Source organism: Onthophagus taurus, chromosome 1, assembly GCF_036711975.1.
Source record: "Onthophagus taurus isolate NC chromosome 1, IU_Otau_3.0, whole genome shotgun sequence".
In the NCBI taxonomy this organism is placed as follows: Eukaryota; Metazoa; Arthropoda; class Insecta; order Coleoptera; family Scarabaeidae; genus Onthophagus; species Onthophagus taurus.
In genome coordinates this window covers 15,016,047-15,033,401 of record NC_091966.1, presented here as the reverse complement: position 1 = coordinate 15,033,401, position 17,355 = coordinate 15,016,047, and the positions used below count along the sequence as shown (strand labels likewise).

General features: G+C 32.0%; 1 protein-coding gene and 1 non-coding gene across 2 annotated transcripts in view; both read left to right on the top strand.

Moving 5' to 3' along the window:
• Window positions 1-17,355, top strand: part of LOC111413140 (slowpoke 2) — a 393,515-nt gene that overhangs the window by 73,087 nt on the left and 303,073 nt on the right. The window lies entirely within an intron of this gene.
• Window positions 10,196-10,268, top strand: TRNAA-AGC (transfer RNA alanine (anticodon AGC)). Its single transcript has one exon. It is a non-coding gene; the product is annotated as a tRNA-Ala (tRNA).

Here is a 17,355-nt window from a genome sequence, read left to right as displayed (position 1 = left end):
ACGCTGGAACATCGAAAACCAGCATTTTAAAAATATTAAAGCGCAACAAGTATCACCCTTTTCATTGCATCAACAGCTTTATGGAGGTAATTTTGGAAATCGATCAATATTTTGTCAATGGGCACAAGAACGAATGCGGTTGGACGTCAATTTCTTTGGTAACGTGTTATTTTCGGATGAGTCTACTTTTACAAACAAAGGACAAGTCAATAGACATAACATGCACTATTGGAGCGTTGAAAATCCAAGATGGTTTCGTGAAGTAGAACATCAACGACCATGGTCGGTTAATGTTTAGTGTGGCATAATTGTTGATAAATTGATCGGTCCATGCTTTATTGATGTTACTTACCAATGTTACTTGTAAATTTGAACAGGGAAGAAAGACAAAAATGTGGCTGCAAAATGATGGGCACATATTCCACGTGAAGCTTTAGATCGGGATTATGCTGGGCGATGGATTAGAAGGGGAGCTCCAATTTCCTGGCCTGCGAGATCACCTGATTTAACACCTCTTGATTTTTTTTGTGGGGCGTCCTTAAGGATAATGTTTATTTCGAAGTACCGACTACGCTACAAAACATGAAAGAGCGGATAAGAAATGCATGCAGAAATAGTAGCCAAGAAAACCTTTTAAGACGTAAAGAAGGGTTAATAAATGTATTGAAGTGGGTGGGGAAATATTTGAACATTTATTATAAATTTTATACGTGTTGTTGATTAATAGTATAGTTTAATCATTTTTTTATAAATAAACAATATTTAAAACTATTTGAATAAAAAGATTATTTAGATTTTGTCTACAAAAGATGTTTCGCCGTCGTACTATTTTACTTTAATTCATAGATTCAGATTTTGCAATCAAAAACATAGGCTGCCATTTAAAAAAATTGGTGGTGACCTTCATATGACCTTGAAAATAAGGTCAAGGTTAAAGAATGTTATGAAATAATCGCTTATCTCACGTTAAATGGACCATCCTGTATGTATAAGACTAGATCAAAGGTCTAAGCAAATTTTAATAAAGTATATCATTCGGTATTAAGACTATGTCAAATATGGATAAACAAATATGGCGCGAATTTTCAGCACTATTTTAATCATTATTTAATTTCATAAATCATTTGTTCATTTTGAAAGTCATTATTGATAGATATGTCGAAAATAGAAGCTCATTGGAAATCATTTTATTCTTTCATTTCGAGTTGAATTTCTGTTCTTCTTGGAATTGCAGTTTTGTTACCTACTTTTATCAATTGTATATCCACATATTCATGGCAACATAAAATATAATATAATAATATCACACATTAATAGTGTTAAGAGATCGCGTTAATAAAAAAAAGAAGGTCATAGAAACAAAGAAAATGAAGAAAAAAGATAGTAAATAAGTAAATAAGATAGTAAATAAACATAATAAGAGTGTTAAGACGGATTTTTGAATTAAGGAATTTTTGTTTGAACCTGCAACCCGAAATATTCTATTATAAATTTAAAGATTGTGTTTTGATAAAAAAATAAAATTGAAATAACGATCATCACATATTATTTATTATATGTGTAGTTTAACATCAAGTTAACTATTAGTTAACAAACAAAAATATATGTTTTACGGAAACGAATTTTAATACAACTAATGAAATATAATCTTCTACGTCATTTTATATACTATATGTAATAATAATAATCTCTTTATTTCCTCGCTTACAAAGAACAGAAGAAAACGTCCAGTTACAAGTTAAACTCGAAGAACTCGCTTAAATGATAGAAACAATGCTCCAATAACAATAACTTTAACTTACATTTAAATAATCTTAAATTTAGAGATTTCAACGGTCTCGGTAGGTGGTTGTATATTTTTACTCCTAAAAAATTGGGATTATTTGAGGTAATAGCCAAATTATGCTGTGCTATCGCAATGTGATCACAGCGCGTGTTATGTTCGTGTATAGCATTATTTTGAAGTATAAGAGCTGTTTAATGCTTGTGGATATAATGAGCTATTTCTAAAATATAAATACATATTACTGGTAGGATATTCAGTTGTTGGAAAAACGGTCTACATGAAGATCGTTGATTTACGTTGCAAATCGCTCTTACTATTCTTTTTTGATGAACAAAGATCTCTTTCAAGACTGAAGTTGAACCCCATACTGTGATACAATACGTCAGCTTTGGGTATACTTCGGCATAATATATCATTTTTAGTATCTCGCAGCTTAATGTTTCCCGTTATATTCAAATTTGAAATAAAGTTTTATTCAAACTTTTTATTATTTTTTCCGTATTAGAATCCCATTTTAGATTTTCGTTTAATGTTATACCTAAGAGGCTGATATTATTTGTTTGTTTAATGCATTTATCTCCGTACTTCACGCTTATGTAAAATAATAACTAAATTAAAATCAATTGAATTTTTAACATTGTATACATTTTAAAACTAAACATTACTTCTATCCTCATATTATGGATTTTCCAATTAAGAAAAATACCCTGCGAAGTAATCTGCGAACAAGATTTTTTCCAGGCACATTAATATAGTAAATATTTACATTAAACTTCAGGGAAACCCCATTTATGATTTTCATTAGCGTCGTTTGCAAACACATCAGATGATTAAGGCGCTTCTATCGTGAATATCAATGAGAATGTATAATAATTGTTAAATGTATAATTCTTACATTAATATTTAAACTTTAATAATTAATACATTTTCGTTACCATTTTGGAAAGCTGATAAAAAGTATAAATATTGCTCCGACGCCGATAAATTTTGATTTCATTTTTAACTATGTAAATATTTGTGCACCATATACAGTAAAACTTCGAGATAACGGATTAATACGGAGAAGAGAGTTCCGTTATAGCCAAAAGTCCATTATTAAAATAATTTTAATGCACACAAATTCGCATAGCTATCCACACCGTTGCGTAGCTTTATATTTATAGCAAGGACGGTAGAATCTAAGAAGACTGCTACATCCCGCGAACAAGAGCACAACTTGAAGGCCCGTTTGTGACATCAGTGCTGAATAACAATTAAAACTAGAACTAACACTAGACTTAGAACTAGAAACATTCCGTTTTAGCCGTATGTCTCTTTAGACGGCTAAACCCTGATGTCTCTAGTTCTAGGACTAGTGTTAGTTCTATTTTTAATTCAATAGAAATATACAACAATCTAACGCCGCATAACAATTAAAACTAACACTAGACCTACAACTAAAAACATTGTAGCAGTGACGCAAATACATTAACATAGGATTCATGATATTTTATTCCAAAACTTTATTCAAAATGAATTTATTGCATGAAATAAAGGAAAACGATTTATGAATTTCATGAACCTTGCTAGAACATAAAAATATCTTTTAAAGGTGGTGATAAAATATGCTTTAAATCTTTTACTATCTTATAAATTATGTGTGAAATGATTCAAATGTATCCCATTTTTTATTACAACCAAAACAAGTTTATGAAACAAAATTTATATCATTTCCGCATGTTTCACAATTACGTATTGGTAAAATAACAATGTATTTCTCTCGTAATTGGCAGCAACAAAATAAACATTTTATGAACCACACGGTAAATACCATTAATGTACAGCACTACATCGGTCAAATTGATTTATTTGGGGACACCTTCCAATGTCAAATAAATCTAAATCCACCACACTCAACAAACATTTATTTATGTTCATTATCGAACGAAACTTTTAAAATGTATTCATAATTTCTAATAAACTCATTTAGAATAAAAAATTTAATTACACAGTGTCTATGCTTAGTTAATAAAATTATTCTCTTTTCAATTTAATTTTCTGCGAACGCTTTAATCCACTTAAAAGGTTTCAACGTAATGTTTTGTTATAATAAGGAGAAATTTAAATTTAACCAACCGTATACCATTATGGTTTGAACAACATTGACCGTACAGCATCCCTTACAGCTTTTCACTACCCGGCCTTAAGGGCCACTTCTACAATTAGGTTAATGAGACAAAAAGCGCCCAAGAGATCTCGTTTTATGGAGGATACGTGACTATCTTTCCCCTTCATAAATACCCCATAACATTTTCCGTATTTTATTAGAACCATTCAGCGTCATAACACAAATCAAAACATGTCGTTTTATGATAACAAGTTATTTTATTATAACAAGCTTTTTGATGAAACTAGTAATTGTAATTTGAATGAAAAAAGCTTATTTATTAATTGGATTTTTATTTATTGTTTTAATTAAAAGAGTTGTGTGTAAAAACTAATAATATTAATAATTTAAGTGCTAGTATAGTCAAATATGTAAGTATACACAAAAAGGTCATATTCCACTTAAATTTAAAAATTACATCGACTGTTAACAGTTTTTTTCTATTTAATTCATAATATGGCAGCTATTAAACCAATCATTCTTTCATTCAATTTCTTGCAGATCATAAATGATTCTAAATAATGATAAATAATATTGTAGTTACTGTTTGCAGAAGACAACTCACTACTTGTAGAAGACTTTACTGCTTTGCACAGTACTGTATACTACTAATAAGAGACTGTAACTTCTGTCAAAAATGAAATTAGAAAACACAGCGAAAACTTTCAAAACTGTTAAAAATATTTAAGTATTTTGTTAGAACCTAGAATATAGTAACTTAGTAAACATTTCTTAACAATGATATTAGATTACTTATTTCTTTATGAACCTTCCAAGTTACAGCAAACTTTGAGTAGTGAATTAGGTTGAGTCGGATTAACTGAAATATTGAACACTATTGATTCATGTAGATTATGTTATTAAAATGAAGTAAGATTTTATGGTTGGAAGTTTTGGAAATTATGGATTGAGTAGGAGGTTACGTTGAGTAAGGTTTAAGTAATTTTTTTAATATGAAATTATTTTGTTCAGGCTTAGATGGCTTTGGGTATAGATTGCTAAGATACAATTGGTATGAGCTAGATGTTTTCGAAATTATTGTTGGGTTGTTTTCGGTTGGGTAAGGTTTGAATTTTGGAAATATTATTTTCATGCGGAAATGTTATTAGGATGAGATGGCAATGTTAGAATTTTTTATTGGATCTTGGTAGTATTAGCCATAGATTGGGTTGGGTGAAAAATTATTGATTTAGTGGGAATTCTGTTAATATATTCGAGGTCATTTTGAATGCGTTTGATTCTACCCAGATTCAATTATCTAAAATTATGACATGTATTTATTACGCTGTAGAATCGCGTCTGGTTTTAATATCTTATCGTATCAAATACCGCAGATACGTATCATACGTAATAAATATGTATTAGGTTGAGTAATGTTTAAATAAGGCTAGAATTTTGTAAATATTGTGTTCAGGCGGAATCAGAAGAACTGCAGTATCTGTATTTCTTTTTAATTGAGTTGGGTTGGGATGAGTTAAGTTGGAATTTTAGACACCTTTGATTAATGAGGTTTGAATTATACCTAATTAGAGATTGAGTTTTAGTTAAATTAGGTTTAGGTTAAACAAGATATTGTTTTGGAAATTATTAGTAGAGTTGGGTTAAGTTGTGATTGAGTTTAGCATTCAATTTTTGAAGTATTAATTTTAGGTTACGACGAAGTAGTATGCAGTATAGTGATGGAATTTGATTGGTTAGGGTTTTAAAAATTATGAATTTTTCTGGCAAATCGATTAAGTTCTGTTTGAAATTAGGTTATATTGTATTTTGTTCGAAATGAAGTTAAGTTACAACCCTACATAGGGTTGAGTAGAAATGGTGTTGTATTGGGTTAAGATTCATCAACGAGTTAGATGAGGTTGAATTACTTTGTAGATACAGAATGAGCTTCCAACTCCAGTTCTATTATAAACTCTACTTTATAGTTAAAGTATTTTGAATCTGATACATCTTTTCTACGGCATTGCTCCGACTCTTTAGCAGATATTGCTCCAGGATCTGCATTATTAATTCACTGTACTAATTTTCAAAGTTTTTCTTTCAGATACTAATTATTAGGCAAAAATCGTTTCTATAAGTTCTGGAATAGTTATGTTAGAGTTGTAGTATACATTTAACTCCTGGAGAATTTATTTCGCTCAAGAACGAATTTCGCAACTCGTGAAAACTTTTAAAGTTCTTGGCAACAGTTGATGATTAATCCTTTGCAATCGATGACTTACAGCAAAGTAATCATTATCTGTTCCTGTAATCTCTGACATATATACTTTAAACATAGAATTAAGTTTATTCAAGAACTCAAAATCACCTATGACGTAGCTTTATTGTTAGCTTTATTTCTACTTTAATAATGAGATATTTTCAGTGATATTTCAAAATTATTGGACTTTTTTAAATTAAATTTTTCACTGATTATTTGTGTCATATTCTATTGTGATACTTTGGTCTATCAGTGATATACAGGTGTCGCGAAACTCAACGTCAAGCGGGTACCGGGCGAGAGGCCAACGCATACCTGTTCTGGTAAAAATAAGATAAAATTCCATATCTCTTAATTAAATGGTAACAGACATATGTTCAAAATCGTTCCCGTAGATCATATCTTTAGGTACTACGGCCACTAATGTTCGCAATTTCATAGTGTTGTTTTATAGTGTTGAAAAAATTTATGTCTATTAAGTTTTACACACGATTTCTAAAAAAAGTGTAGTACAGTACCCTTGGCAAGTAATTTTAAAAGATGGTCTGTTTAGTCAAGATTCTAAAATGGTATAACACTTACCATTTTTCTTTTCATAAAAAATATTGTTGCCTGTTTTTCTGCAAAAAAACAAATTCATACTTTCGTATGCTATTTATATTTCCTCTTTATTTCCTTTTAACTTTATTAGAAGATGTGCTACTCAATATGCCAGATTCCGAGCTAGCGGCGACCCTGCACATTTTCTTTATTATAAACAGTTGAGTAACTTCACTAACCTTCGAAGAGAGAAGAACACACTTCGAAAGAACTTTGGAACAATTTTAGAAATCTAGGAATTGTTCGCAATAACACCCATTCTGCCCCCGCTAGTATTGGTGATGTAGATTGGATTAATGACTTTTTCTTGTCTACCCAAAGTGATGAAGTTGGTGATCCTTCTCTAATAAACAATTATGAAAATGCCTGTCTACCTCAAAACTTCATTTTACCTTGACTTCTATAGAGGAAATATCCCAAATAATATCTACATTCAAAACCAACGCTATTGGTGTGGATGGAATTGGTCTTAGGATGATCTTGCTTTGATGTCCACATGTACTACCTTATATTTGCCACATTATCAATTGTTGTCTTGAAGAGTCTGTGTTTCCCAATGCTTGGAAATGTGCAGTTGTTATCCCAATCCTGCACCTGAAAACTGAGAATCCTGCACAGTTGGCTGATCTGCGTCCTATAAGTATCTTGCCTGTCGTCTCCAAGGTTCTTGAGAGGATCATTGTTCTCAGATTCCGCAAGCATTTGGAAAGGTTTGATATCTTACCTGTTTTGCAATTTGGATTCCGACCGGGATTCAGCTGTACCGCGCTGCTGGACGTGACGGATGACATTTTTAGAGCTATTGATAATAAAAAGATCTCAGTCCTCATTCTTTTAGATTTTTCTAAGGCTTTTGACCGTTTAAACCACAAAACCTTGCTAGCTACCTTGCACTATATTGAGCTTTCCAATGAGGCTCTCAAACTTCTTGAAAGTATTCTTGCCGACCGCTTGCAAATTGTTGCTTTCCATAATGTTCAATCTTCTGCAGTAAATACAGAATATAGTAGAATATATATAGTTTCAGGAGTACCACAAGGCTCTATTCTGGGACCACTATCATATTTGATTTATACATATGAGCTAGCTAATGTGTTAAAATATTATACGCCATATATGTATGCAGATGACACACAATTACGCTGTTCTTTTGAACTAACTGACTTATTAAATGCGGAATGAAATATAAATACCGACGTAGGAAACTTAATTCAACTTGCAAAAATGCTTAATCTTACTTTTAATGGCTCTAAGTCATCCGTGATGGTTTTCGGTGCTGCGGGTGCGGTCCGGTATGACAAATTTAACCTTAATATCATAATTGACGGACACACACTGACTTTTGGAGACAGTGCGAAGAATCTGGGTATGATCATTGAGGAGGATCTGAGATTTAGAAAGCATGCTACTTCCCTACTTCAAAGAGCATATTCCACTTTAAAACTGTTATACTCTATAAGTACGAAGGCTTTCACGGCCGGTGTGAATTAAACTAAGATTAGAACTAAAACTAGAACTAACACTAGAAACTTTCGGGTTTTGGCGTGCGTCTTTTAATAAAAGGTTTGACGTTTCGGATGCCATGTTGCAACCTTTCGACTTCGAACCAGTTTCTGAAGAAGGTTGCAACATGGCATCCGAAACGTCAAACCTGTTATTAAAAGACGCACGGCAAAACCCGAAAGTTTCTAGTGTTAGTTCTAGTTTTAGTTCTAATCTTAGTTTAATGTTATACTCTAATAAGAACATTTTATGCACTAAACTAAAAATTTAAAAATGTGACACTTTAGTGCTCTCTATATTTAATTACGGAGATCCTATATATTATTCTTGTTTGGACAGTATAACCACTCATAAAATTTAAAAGTTACAAAATTCATGTTTGCGATTTATTTACGGTATAAAAAGATGGGAGCATATATCCCACTCGCTTGATTGGGTGGGTTGGTTAAACATGGCTCGTAGAAGAGTTCTTCACTCGTTATGCTTGTATCATAGAGTCCTTATGTTTGGGAGTCCGCCTTACCTACATATATAATAAAATACGCTACAGAACTGATGTTCACAATGTCAATGTTAGGCATCGGTATGCTTTAACAAATACAAGCTCTGCATTGCCGCAGAAAAGATTTTTTTACTAGTCATGCAAATCTGTTTACATTTATTTCTTCTGCTGCTGTATAAAATTGCGTATTTAATATTTTTAGTAGGATTATGTACTTCTATTTCCACGTTGCCTTCATTCTCTGCTTCATTATCTTTATCTTCTTCTGGAGTTGTTCTCTCAAGTACGATATCTTTATCATAGTGCTTTTTCAACACCTCTTCAAGTTCTTCCTCTGTAGTGATTTCTGAAAAAGCATCTGTTGGCAAATATGTTTTCAAGCAACTTTGGCTTTACAGCCACATATAGCTTCATAAGGACTGCGATCTATTCATCATCTATTCATATCAAAATGTGTAAAGAATTTCTTCAAACCCCAAAATCGTAAACATTTGCGAACAAAGAACACATTAATTTACCTTACAGTTTATCTCTGAACCTTGGGAACCACAACAATATCTGCAAAACATGTCCAGTATGTTAGAAAATAATTCTCAAAAAATTGTCCTATAACATCGACTATTTCTTAAAAATGAAGTTGCAGTACTTCAGTTTGTCTTATAATTGTATATAATAATAGTTTTAATAGTCGAAGATGACAAAAATTTCAACGATGTAAAATTTATTGTAACATATTTATGGAATATTTTGGAAAAATGAAGTAGTATGTAATTATGTAATTTGTCTTGTAATTACTCCATGAATTCCATGATCTCTAATATATCTGAGAGAATTTGCTAAATAATTTGCTGCAAAATCTTATAATAATTCATGACAGAAACTAAATTGAAAACAGAAAAATTCTTTTATAGTCTTTTAGCCTATCTCCTTTTATCCTCCAAATTAAAGCTAAAAGCGAACTGAATGTAATAGTTGAAGAGTCATGGAGAAAACATTCAGAAAAATATTATAAATTTATGTTGAGATTGGCGAATCCTGTCAATCATTCAGATTTATTAATGGTCCACCTTAATTATTCAAATATTTTTTCCAGGCTACGACGCTTTCCACAATTTTGTAAAATTTCGTTCAAGTTTCAAAAGTTACGAAATAAAATAATTATTTGAATCTACATTTTAGGATAACCACCATCTGTCGACATTTCAAAGAATCATTTTAAAGGTTAAAAAATTGATTATTTTCTGAAGGTTCTTATCTCCGCTGGGTAATGTAGCTTTATATTCATAGAGGGCGTACGCTCTATCTACTTTTCTACTTTCTTTATAACTTTTTTGTGGAATTAAAATTATAACAATATTATTTCACAGTTATTTTGTATTTTTTAAAACATTATTTGAATTGTTATTTCATTTTGAAAAAATTAAGCTTTGACACGAATGATTATAAACTTACATTATAGGGGGCGTAGCTCAGATGGTAGAGCGCTCGCTTAGCATGCGAGAGGTACCGGGATCGATGCCCGGCGCCTCCAAATTTATTTTTTTGTTTTCATCTACTCCCAAATTGATGTTTTACAATTATTAAAATTAATAATATAATAATAATTATTATAAATTATATAGTAGTATATTATTATAATAATATACATATTATAATTTTAAGTCTGTCTTGATTAATCAAAATTGACGTGTTCGCTCTTTTTCGCAAAATAATTTTTGTTGTCGTTTTTGTAGTGTATAAAAAAAGATACCAATAATAGGTAGTACTATTTGAATCATCCTAATATATTATATCCCTTTCGTACAGATTTCGCATTTTCCTCAAGAGACAAAACTTTCCCAGTTTTCTTAACATCTTCATCCGGAACATTCTTACAGTTCAAAAACTCAGATCACCTTCCGTGTAAACGATGAATTGTTAGTTACTTTAGCTAGAGTTCATTTTCGTTCAAAGTATCATAAAACTAAAACGAATTTTTCTCAAATGCTTTTCCGTTTTTTGTTCACTGCCGTCGTAAATCTTTTTCGACTCACTTCGATTTCGTTAAAATTGAGATGAGAGGTACGGAGGAAGAAATTCCGTAAAGTTTTTCTTTCAAACACGTATTAATTTAAACACCGGTCTAATTTACAAAGTTTCTATAATAAACCGTAAATATTAAATTAACTTGAAAACATCTGCTACGTAAAATATGTATCGAGTTTGGAAATCTAATTAAGAAGTTTTTAAGTCTACAAAGATGTTCAACACGCTAAGTGAGCAAGATTTTTTAATTCAGTTAATTTAAACTGTAAAATTAAAGGATTAAATTATTAATCAAAAGAAATTTAATTGACTACCTAGTAGATATAAGTTTAATTAATTTTAACTAAAATTTAAGATAAATTAATAATTTATTCTTATCGCAGTACGGCTTGTAAAATGCTTTATAAAAGTGAAAGAAGGCTTTGTACGTCTTACAGTCTGTACGCTCTTGTAAAGTTATTTGAACGTAATAAATTTATGTAATGATAAGAAAGATACACCAATTTGTCTGGTTGATATAGTCAATTCATATCATTATTGATATCATATCAGTTGATATGGTCACAAATTTGTATGGATCGTTTTGTTCCGGGTTTGATAAGGTCATTATATTCACGATAATTATCCATTAATAATTTGATGTTGCGTTGAAACAGCTCTTTTCTCATAAGGATCATCCTTGAAGAAATGATCGTTTAATTTTTAACGTTGCATTACGGTGAAACTTCTGAAAAAAGTATTTGAAGAATTGTTCATTAGGCATTTCAGTAGGCACTCAGATTTTTGTATTATTTGTCTAGTAAACTGTGAAGTTATCTAAATTTAAGTCTTCGTGATTTTAATCCTCAGGTTTTAACATTTAATCGCCTAAAGCACTGGAGCCAAATTAAAAGGTTTAGTACGAGATTTTTTGCTGCTTTAAACTCTCGGGCAACATTATAGCATTTAACTGCGTACCATCTACTTAAATGTTTCCAGAAAAGATCTGTTCTATTCACATTCCATACCTAATTCGATGGGTAGCCACAATTTACAATTATTCTATCCAGTTTAGCAAATACTTTAGTTACCATGCAAAAAAATTTACTTCTGTAATAAAAATTCTGGGTATGGAATTTTATGTGGCAGAGGTGTTTGCAAACGTCACTATATCATATACATACTGTGCTATCATAAAGTATAAAACATGAGTTTCATTTTCCTTTAAAGTACTTAATGTCGGAGAAGAAATTCCAATGTTGAAATACACTACACACATCATCGCACTACAGTCCATTGTAGACCTTGGTCACTTCTATTATTCGTCTCGCTTTTGAGCTAAATCTCGAGTCTGGTGTTTGAGTGACTACCCTCTCTCTCTCTGCCGACATTCTCCACAGGCGTCACAGCTACCTCAGTCTGTAGGCTTCAATCTACGTTGATAGTTCTTGCCCTTCCTGCAGTTCTTTTATCTCGTAGTTCATTAATTGTCCCCATAATCCCAGGTTTGTATCATATTTCGACCCATATAATAATAATAATAAACTGTTTATCTCTGCCAGAAATAATGATAACAAGAACAAGATACAGAATTATTTGAACAGTAACCAAAAAAAATATCAATTAGTTATTCGTGAATGTCTATTTTAAATTCCTGGCTTTTCTCTAGAATATGTCTTAATATGAATATCTGATCAACGGTGGATCGATTATTTCTATAACCAGCTTGCTAATCTCCTATGATCGTTTCTATCACTGGAGTTAGCTGCTTATGGATTATCTGCATGAACTCTAGAGAACTTTCCCGTCGTTCATATTTCCTCAAACAATTTATGAATGTCCTTCGACAGGTCCTTTCCCCCGGCTTGTATTAGTTCTGCTGGAATTTCGTCGATTGCCGGAGATCTGTTGCGTTTGAGTTTTTTAATCGCTCCCCGAACTTCTTTTAAGGAAAGATCCGTTAATAATGATGTCCGTTATATCCTCTCTGGCACTACCTTCATTCGCCTCCAAGTCTTGGGGCTAAATGATGAGGTATGAAACTTCACTTGACAGGAGTCTTTTGAAATACCATTGAGTATAAGAAGTCTTATGTACTACTTATTACTATTGGAAAACTAAGCTTTTCAAATATGAGCTTCTTTGCGACAGTAAAGTGGATACCATTGAACACGATGAGCTAGAAAAAGAAATAAGGTGCTTTAGAAAAATTAACTCATGTTACCCATTTGGCTACTTAACATAATTTTGTTTTTACACCTAACACTTGTAAAAACATATAAAAAGATATTTCTAAAAATTATGATATATTCAAAATTTTTAGACGTGTTAAATCAAATTTAATCGCATAAGAAAGGCATTAATTATTTATTTTTAATCGCATTAAATCAAATCCGTTAAAACATAGAATTAGGTATACAGGGACTAATTTTCCTGATTTTAGTTTCGTAATTTATTTCTTACAGTTAATATTAAGCCATGCAACGAAAAAATCGTTATATCTTATTATTATTATGATTATGCTATCACAGAATATCGTCGTTGAATCAATTTTAGTATAATAGGATTCAAACAGCTAATCGATTTTCATTACGTTAAGGATTTGACATTATCTATTAACTGTTTCGAATACTGGTACATCTTAAATGGTAGACAGTTTGCACGAAAATTTATGATAGTCTATAACGCTTCTAGATAATAGACCTTAACACACACAATTACACTATCTAATTGCTGCTGAATGAGATTTGCTCCCCTAAACAAATGATCTAATATATTTGCTAAATATAAAGTGGGATTTAGTCCCATTTCTAAAGGGTCTAAAACTTTTAGTAGCCTCGCGTGTAATGGATGATTTTTTTGTACGTTCCAGACTTTTGCTATAGCAACATATTTCAATTTTTTGAGATTTTTCTCATTTTATCTACTCCAGAGGTCTCCAATTACGACCTGCGGGGCAAATCTGGCCCGCCAGTTTCATCAATCACAAAAATAACTAGTACCAAAAACAGAAAACAGCCAGTGAAAAACTTAAAAATTCCAACAAAGATGAGTTTTGATATTTGTTCTTAATTATATCACTGCACCGTAAATCAATAATTTCCATTTAAAGTTGTGGTGTTTCAATGTCAGTATCAACTAACACTGTACTCTGACAAACCAGTATCAAAATATCTTCAAAGCACTCAAGCTGTTGCAAATTCTGCGAGAAACTCAGTCTCAGTAAAGTGGCTGAATGTTTCACATGTTTTAAATGTGGGAAACATTTTTTACGTAATTGTGACATAAAACAACATTATTTTCTTCCAGAATGATTTTATATTAATGTATAAATCAGGGAGAAGCTGGTTTTGTACTTGTAATCTCCAATTCAATTTGTTCATATGTATTGTCAAGTCCACGTAGAATATTAACTTCTACAGCCATTCGCTATTTTGTAAAAGGGCGAACTTTTCATTCCAAAAAATTACGATCACTGCTCGAAGTTCAAAAAAGCGCTGAAATACTTTTGCGCAACTAAGCCAACGTACGGCAGTATGATATACTAAGTCATTTTCTCCAATCTCTTCAAAAAACTCATAATTTATTTTTACAACACTTGTTTTTGTCTCCAGCAGTTGTAATAGATTTCAATTTTTTCCATCGAAAGTTCTTTTTGTTAATGGCACTTTGAACTCCCTTAAAATATCTTCCCCAGTAGTTGTGAAATGAATACTATCAATGTCAAGAAGTTCTTCATACACTTCATAGCTTTTATCTGTTCCTCGAATAAATATCAACACATAGCGGTATCTGACACATCCGTTGACTCATCAAAGGCCATAAAAAACTACTCATGTCCATTATTGTCAGACAGTTAAGATAATATATTATTGCGATGTCTTCTACCCTCTAAGCCACAGTGTTTGTTGACAAACTGACAGTTTTAAATAAATTTACTCCAACGGTGAAAAGCTTGCAACGTTTTGCGATTTCAAGAGCCACACGACACCTGGCACGAGTTTTATCATCTTCTTCAGTAATGAGTTTCGCAAACGAAATTTGCTGCGCTTCAATCCGCGCTTCGAAGCTTCAAATTTTTCTGTCCGCAAACTTTCTGTATCTTTCGAGAAATTTTGAAAATGTTTTGTTACGTTATGACGTGACGTAATGAAATTTTAGAAGTTCCATTGATCTTTGAATGTTCTGCAATCACTGTCTATTTCTTTCGCATCTTTTTATACTCCAATTCTCTCTGGAAGTGTGCACCACAACTTTTTTAGCAAGCGTACGCTTGTTCAGGCGATTAGTCTAGAAATTATAAGTAATGGCAGGAGAGCTTACTGCAGTAATTAGTATGGCAAGCTTTCTGCTTTCGACGAAGCACACTGAAGAGTTATTTATACGATGTGCAGGACGCGGCAAAACATATTAAGCAATTTTGAGGAGTTATAAAAAAGTAATGGATGTATATAGTTTCTTTACAAATATTATTATTTCTGAATTATACAATATACATATACACCATTTAGAAATCATGTTGCTTTAAAAATGATGTAATCAGGATGGCGGCCATTAGTAGCAACACACTGATGGAGACAATCTCTCTGAAGCTTTGTACACCTCGTTCACACATTTCACTAGGCATAGCGTTAACTTCTGCATTAATCCTCTCCCTTAGCTCTTCTAGGGTTTGAATGCGACGTTTAAACACCTTTTCCTACAAATATCCCCACAGAATGAAGTGACATGCTCAAATCTGGTGATCGTGCACGTCACCGCACAGAAAGACCAGACGTCCACGAAAATTTTCTGTCAAAACTGTTAGTGAATCTCGTGTTGTTAACAACAGTCCCAACACCTGTTTACAACAATTTCTTCTATTCTTAGCTACAAGAAATTCTGTAACATTGCCACATATAGTGGCGAATTCATGGTCATAGTAACATCTTCCCCTTCAAACAAGTGTGGGCCTATGACGCCACATTGTGATACGGTAGCTAACACTATTAGTTTAGGGGAAAAATTTTGGTGTTATGATTAGCCCAGTACCCACATTTTTTTATTCACAGCCCCAGTGAGGTGAAAATGCGCTACGTCGCTACAAAGAAAGCTCTATCTAGAGTAATCTGTGCAAGCATTTGCTCACACATATTTCGACGGTTAAAATCGGTTAAAAACTATATACGATACTAAATGGGGTGATCGAAATGGGACCACAACCATTCTCAGCACTGCCCAAGTATGAAAATCGTTTAATTTATTCTGCTGCACTCTGTACATTAATTTTTACAATACACTCGTTTTGTTCCCGGCGTTAATTTCTTCAAAAAAGCATCAGATTTACCACCAATTATTTAGAGGTAGATAAATATGTTATCTTCGAATAATTTTCAATCCTGCTTCTCAACCTCAATAAGATTAAATTACGTAAGAGGTACTTACACGTAATGAGCTAGCCACTTACCCACATCTAAAGGGCAAACAGTCGCTGCTATTCAGATCGAAAAAATACAACTTAATTTTACTTTTTCGAATCGAGATAGTTGCTGATTGATAAAGAATGTAACATATTTTTATTTATTTATTATTTTTTTTGTATTAACCACTTTTTTAACAACTTCCACTACGCTCAAACCAAACACAAAAATAAGTAAACATAAATTTCCTAAGAAATTAAAGTCATTTTTAATTTAAAAATTGTTATAGGAAACACGGTTAACTACGAGTTAAAGAATAGGATTGTAATTCACAAATTTATTACAGTGGCTTCCTAAGTATCCAGTTGTCCAACTATATTTATAACCCAAATCCTGTGGAATAAAAAAGTAATATTCGCTTGGTCAACTATGATAATCTAAAGAGGAAAAGACAGTTCAAGCCCCAAAGTGTCAGAGGGGATTTTATTGTCATTTGTGTTGGGAAGAGAACAGCATAAAAACGTAGTAATAAAAACATATTCCCCTTTTCTACGCTTCCTCCATCCAAACGAATATTTGCTAGATGCCGGGCATATTGTTCAACTTCTTTTAGGATTTATTGTTATTTTTATAAGTATGAAGTGTAAAATAACTTTTTTCATATCAAAAAATCATATTTTAGCAAAAAAATTAAAGCATCACCTAAAACAAAGGTCAATTAGCATTAAATTCTCGACTCTTTTTATCCTACCAGCAATAAAACCTGAAAACAATTTGTATGCAAAGTTTATTTCTACGTGGAATATCAACGAAAAGCATCAACAATTAAAATTTAAATATAACACCTTTCTTCCACCCTTTTTCTCCCTGTTTATCTCGACGCCTATCGAATTCAAAGATCTTAAAATCTTTTATTTTCTTTAAGATTTTTCATTTCTTTCGACTCAACGTTGTTCTAATTTCATACTTTGATTAACGTATGAAATGTCTCACTGTTGTTGGACAGTATAATTTATTCACGCGAATTCACCCTATTCATAATTGTCAATTTCGTGGTGTCGTGTCTACAGTGAGACGTGAAAGGATAACTAGGTACCTCACATGCACACGCCCTGAATCTACATCCAACGGCCCTTTCAAGTCTTTCAGCTTATCTATTAACTAGCTTTCCCGAATAGCTCTTTCACGTGATACACCTCAACGTTGGGTTTGTAT